This window comes from Pinus tabuliformis, chromosome 4_2, assembly GCF_031772625.1.
Source record: "Pinus tabuliformis cultivar Carrire ecotype Pingquan chromosome 4_2, CPIR1, whole genome shotgun sequence".
In the NCBI taxonomy this organism is placed as follows: Eukaryota; Viridiplantae; Streptophyta; class Pinopsida; order Pinales; family Pinaceae; genus Pinus; species Pinus tabuliformis.
This window is the reverse complement of record NC_142304.1, coordinates 788,304,957-788,310,956: the sequence shown is the minus strand read 5'-3', so window position 1 is coordinate 788,310,956 and position 6,000 is coordinate 788,304,957.

Here is a 6,000-nt window from a genome sequence, read left to right as displayed (position 1 = left end):
CTAAAGCCCTCCTCTTCTTATATCAAGCAATGCATGAGAGTGTGTTTCCAAGGATAGCAGCAGCCAAGACATCCAAAGAAGCATGGAAAACTCTCAAGACAGCCTATCAAGGCATGGAGAAAGTGAAGATAGCAAAACTACAGTTGCTGAAGAGAGATTTTGAGAATCTATGCATGAAGGAGTCAAATAATATTGACTCATTCTTCACACATGTGATTGGTTTGGTCACACAAATAATGATCCAGGTGGATATTGGTGGCCACCTGCCAAGTCCACCTGGACCCCCACCATTGTCTTTCTCAGCATTTTCAGTTTCCTTAATTGTAGCATAGCTTACTATTTTTAGCAGTTTTTCGGGTCCTGAACTTCCGGAGCCGTTTTGAGGCCCTAAACGACGTTTTTTGGGGAATCCGGGGGCAACATGGGTCCACCGATATTGCCCGTTCCAACAATGATAGTACTCGGATAGATCTTTCTAACGAGTTATTGTATGCATCAAACGGAGATCATATGCCAAAGTTACGACCCCGGGGAGTTGATGTACCAATTTACCCCAAACGGGGCCCACAGTTTGGCGTTTCATCTCCTAGGGTTAGGTTTTGGAATGTTAAGGGTTTTACATTGTTTCTCAACAATAAATAGGTCTTCGAGCCTCATTGTAATACAGTTCAGAGGCATGTAGCCATCACATCTCTTCTCAGAGATAAGCTACCATCGCCCTAGCTGGTTTATTTCCATTTCTGGTTGTAAGCATATTTCAGTATTTTCCATTAATGAAATGAAGCATTATTTCCGCTGCATCTTTTTGTATATGGTTATCTCTGTAAATCGTTGCATTCCTGTTTAAATCCGGATCAGTGGTATCAGAGCGGTCTACTTTTTCTCTATTTTTGTTTGCATGTCCCCAACAAGGTCGGGATATAAGGAGTTAGGGCTTGAACTGGTTGAACCTTTGCAAGACCAACCTCGCAAATCCCGACGGCCTCCCATGGCGGGCGAGAAGAAAGACGAGGGGGCAGGAGATCCCATCAAAATCTTTCTCGAGGAAGCCCTCGAGCGACAACGGAATGCGATGATGGACAGCTTTGCCCAGATCCTTCAGCGGCTACCCAGAAGCGGCGCATCGGCTTCCAGCAGCTACTCTGGAAACGCCACACCCTTTAAGGTACAAGTTAATTTTGAAATCCCCATATTCGAGGGTCAGATAGACGCAGATGCCGTAGATAAATGGTTAAATCTGCTAGAGGGTTATTTTTCTGTTCATGAATTTTCGAGTCGGGAAAATATTGTCTTTGCTCTTCTCAAAGCAGCCCCCCACGTCAAGGACTGGTGGGAAACCTACTGCGAGCAGAAGGATGAAAGTACTGGCTCACTATTTTCAGCCGCAGCCACCTGGGATTCATTCCGGGATGCCATCAAGGAGCAGCACTATCCTGTTGGAAGCTATGAGGATGAATACATAAAGTGGACCACGCTGCGGCAGGGAAGGGACCAAGACGTGCCGAGTTCACCAATCTTTTCCATACCCTTCGCACAAAGTTGGGTATCAAGGATTCGGAGCAACATTTGATACTCAAATACCGTGGCTGCCTGCACAAGTACATCCAGGAAGAAATACAATTCCTGAACATCCCTTCGCTCGGCGCAGCATACCGATATGCCGTCAAGGTCGAATAGAAGTTTAAACAAAAGAAGCGAGACTTTGGATCTGCGAATCCAAAGTAGGGGAAAGGTGCCCCCAAACCACAGAACAAAGGACAAAGCCAAGGCGGGACAACCCAAGACAACCAGCCGAAGCTGCAAGCAAAGAACAGTGTCGTGAAGCCGACAAAGGACACTGGAAAATGGTGCGAGTTCCATAAAAGCTCCACTCGCAACACAAGTGAGTGTCGGGCCAAGCAGTCACTGGTGGCTGAGCTAAAGGTTTCAGAATCAGATGCATGTTCCGACTCTGAGTCAGAACCCGATAAGGGGTATGAAAAAGGGAAGCAGATCATCGATGCAGATCCCAACGCCACTGTGGCTACCGCAAAGGTCCAGAAAAATGAACCCGAAGATCCAGAGGAGGAGGAGCGTCTCTTCCACTCCCAGATGTGGGTAAAGGGCTCCCCGATACAGTTCATTGTTGATAGCGGGAGTCAAAAGAACCTCATTTCGGTAGAGGTCGTGAAGCGGTTGGGCTTACCGACCACAGCACATCCACAACCATACACCATTGGGTGGCTTCACCAAGGTCGAGATCTTCGCGTGAGCCAGCAGTGTCGCCTTCCATACAACATCAAGCTCTTCACGGATGAGGTATTGTGTGACATTGCTCCCCTTGAAGTTTGTGATGTATTACTAGGACAACCATACTTGTGGAAGCGACATGCTGTGTATGAATCAAGGCCCCGTGCTGTTCAGGATACCATAGGTAGCACCACCTGCCGCTATCTCTTTGACTACTGCAAAACAATGCAGTAAGATCATTTCCAAAACCAGGAAATTTGTTTTCCTGATGATACGCCCTCAAGGAAAGAAGAAGACAGTGGTCGCGGCCTCCAGACGGGGTCCCTCTGCACGACAACTATAGATGGACAAGATTGTGGAGGAGTACGAGGAAATCTTCACCTCCCCGGCAGGGGTTCCTCTGCACTGTCAAGTCAAGCACTCCATCGATCTGACCCCAGGTGTGCCGCTACCCAATGGACCAATTTATCGGCGCTCCATTTTGGAGAACGATGAAATCAAGAGGCAGATTCAGGAGCTCCTGCAGAAAGGTCACATCCGTCTGAGTTCATCGCCCTGTGGGAGCCCGATCGTGTTGGTACAGAAGAAGGATGGGACGTAGAGACTCTGTATTGACTATCGAGCGCTGAACAAGATCACTGTCCGTAATAGGTACCCAATCCCGCGGATTGATGACCTCCTAGACCAACTAAAGGGGGAGAAATATTTCAGCAAGATCGATCTGAAGTCAGGATATCACCAGGTACCAATCAAACCCTCTCATGTGTGGAAGACTGCCTTCAAATCCAAGGAGGGCCTCTTCGAATGGTTGGTCATGCCTTTCAGATTGACGAATGCTCCTGCAACCTTGATGAGGCTAATGGATGACATCTTGCGGCCATTCACCAACTCCTTTGTAGTAGTATACTTGGATGACATTCTGATCTTCAGCCAGAGTTGGGAAGAGCACCTCCACCACATCCGACAGGTTCTCCAAACACTGTGGCAACACAAGCTATGTGCCAATTTGGAGAAATGCACTTTTGGCATGACCCAGGTTCAGTATCTGGGATACATCATTGATGAACAGGGGGTGCATTTCGATCCAGCCAAGATCCAAGTCATTCGGGATTGGCCCTCTCCAACCACTCTAACAGAGCTCCACAGCTTTCTAGGTCTTGCCAACTTCTACCGCAGGTTTGTGTTGGGGTTTTCTCATATTTCGTGGCCCTTGAGTCAAGCCACCAAGGGAGGGGCTAAAGCAAAGTTCTTTTGGTCTGAATCTCAATAGAAGGCATTCATGGAGTTGAAGGATCACCTCTACACGGCACCAGTGCTCGCGTTACCAGATTTACAACAACCATTTGAGGTCGAGATAGATGCCTCTGACTATGCTATTGGGGTAGTCCTTACTCAACATGGACATCCAGTGGCATATCACAGTGAAACACTTTCAGACACAGTCCGGAAGTACCCCACTTATGATAAAGAGATGTATTCCATTGTACAGGCCTGCTGACAATGGAAGCATTACATTTTGGGGAAGGAAACGGTCATCCACACAGACCACCGACCCCTGTAGTTCATACAGACCCAAGGGAAGTTGCAGAATGATCGCCATCAGAAGTGGTCTACATACCTGCAACAGTTCCATTTGAATATCAAGTACAAGAAGGGTAGCACCAATAATGTTGCAGATTGCCTCAGTCGACCACCGATCATGGCGTTAACCACCGTGCTCAACTCTTGTGGGCACGAGACTTCTGATTGGCCACTTCTCTACAAAAGCGACCCAAAATTCGGCCACACATACCAGACACTCTTGGAGGGTCGGCATGTTGCAGATTTTCACCTCCAGGATGCCTTATTATGCCACCTCGGTCACATTTGTGTTCCTTCAAGCGAGCGTGCCAAGATGATTTGGGAAGCACACTACAGTCAGGCTGCTGGGCATTTCGGGGTCGAGAAAACAGTGGCAGTACTGCAAAATTATTTCTATTGGCCGAATCTTCGACAAGATGTTGGGAAGTACATCAAATCATGTACTGCCTGTGTTATTGCCAAACCGACCATTAAGAAGCACGACCTCTATACCCCATTGCCTACCCCTAGTCGACCTTGGGAATCCATCTCCATGGATTACATGTCAGGCCTTCCTTCCACTAAGCATGGAAATGACTGTGTTTTTGTGGTCGTCGACAGGTTCTCGAAGATGGCCATTATGATGGCATGCAAGAAGAATATCAGAGCAGAAGCCACTGCTAAACTCTTCTTTGAACGAGTGTGGGTGCACTTTGGGATCCCACAGTCTATCTTCTCAGATCGGGACAGTCGGTTTCTCAGCACATTTTGGTCCAGTCTCTGGTCAATGTTGGACACCAAACTCACGAAGTCCACAGCCTTCCATCCTCAAACTGATGGCCAGACAGAGGTTGTCAACAGGATGATTGTGCACATTCTGCGCATGTATAACTCAAAGCATCCACGCACATGGGACGAGAGCCTCCCCTATGTTCAGCACAGCTACAACCGAGCTCTTCACAGCTCCACTGGTCATAGCCCTTTTCAAGTGGGTTTGGGATTCCAGCCACTATGCCCCATTGATGTGGCCATGCCACTTGCATCTACTCACATGAATTCAGCTCATGTCCAGTCCGAAACAGATAAGGCCACCAGCTTCATTGAGCGCATCCAACATATTCACCAGTAGGTCCATGACATTCTTGAGAAATCAAATGCCAAGTACAAGCAGCGACATGATCAACACTGGGTGCCACACAAGTTTCAGATGGGCGACAAAGTCTGGTTGCATTTGCAAAAGGAACGCCTTACTGGAGCCTATCAGAAATTGAGACCACTCCGATATGGTCCTTACACCATTACTAAGGCTATGGGAGACAATGCATTTGAGCTCAGCATTCCCCCATTCCTTGGCCTGCACCCAGTGTTCAATGTGGACCGCCTTCGACCATACTTTCCACCATTGCTAGACACATCCGACATTGCAGAACAGCTCCAACCCACAGAATTAAATCCAGATTGCATGGAACAAGCTGCAACTGATCGAATCATGGACACACAGATCAAGAACACTCGCCAACAGAATATCCAACTGTATCGAGTTGTCAAAGCAGGCCAACTCCTTCAGCAGGGCAAGTGGCTCACCAGGGAACAAGTTCAGCAAAAGTTTCCTCATCTCATGGAAGAGCTCAACGCAATGGGGACCATTGCTTCCTAAGGGGGGAGGAATGATCCAGGTGGATATTGGTGGCCACCTGCCAAGTCCACCTGGACCCACACCATTGTCTTTCTCAGCATTTTCAGTTTCTTTAATTGTAGCACAACTTACTATTTTTAGCAGTTTTTCGGGTCCTGAACTTCCAGAGCCGTTTTGAGGCCCTAAACGACGTTTTTTGGGGAATCCAGGGGCAACATGGGTCCATCGATGTTGCCTGTTCCAACAATGATAGTACTCGGATAGATCTTTCTAACGAGCTATTGTATGCGTCAAACGGAGATCATATGCCAAAGTTACGACCCCGGGAAGTTGATGTACCAATTTACCCCAAACGGGGCCCACAGTTTGGCGTTTCATCTCCTAGGGTTAGGTTTTGGAATGTTAAGGGTTTTACATTGTTTCTCAACAATAAATAGGCCTTCGAGCCTCATTGTAATATAGTTCAGAGGCATGTAGCCATCACATCTCTTCTCAGAGATAAGCTACCATCGCCCTAGCTGGTTTATTTCCATTTCTGGTTGTAAGCATATTTCAGTATTTTCCATTAATGAAAT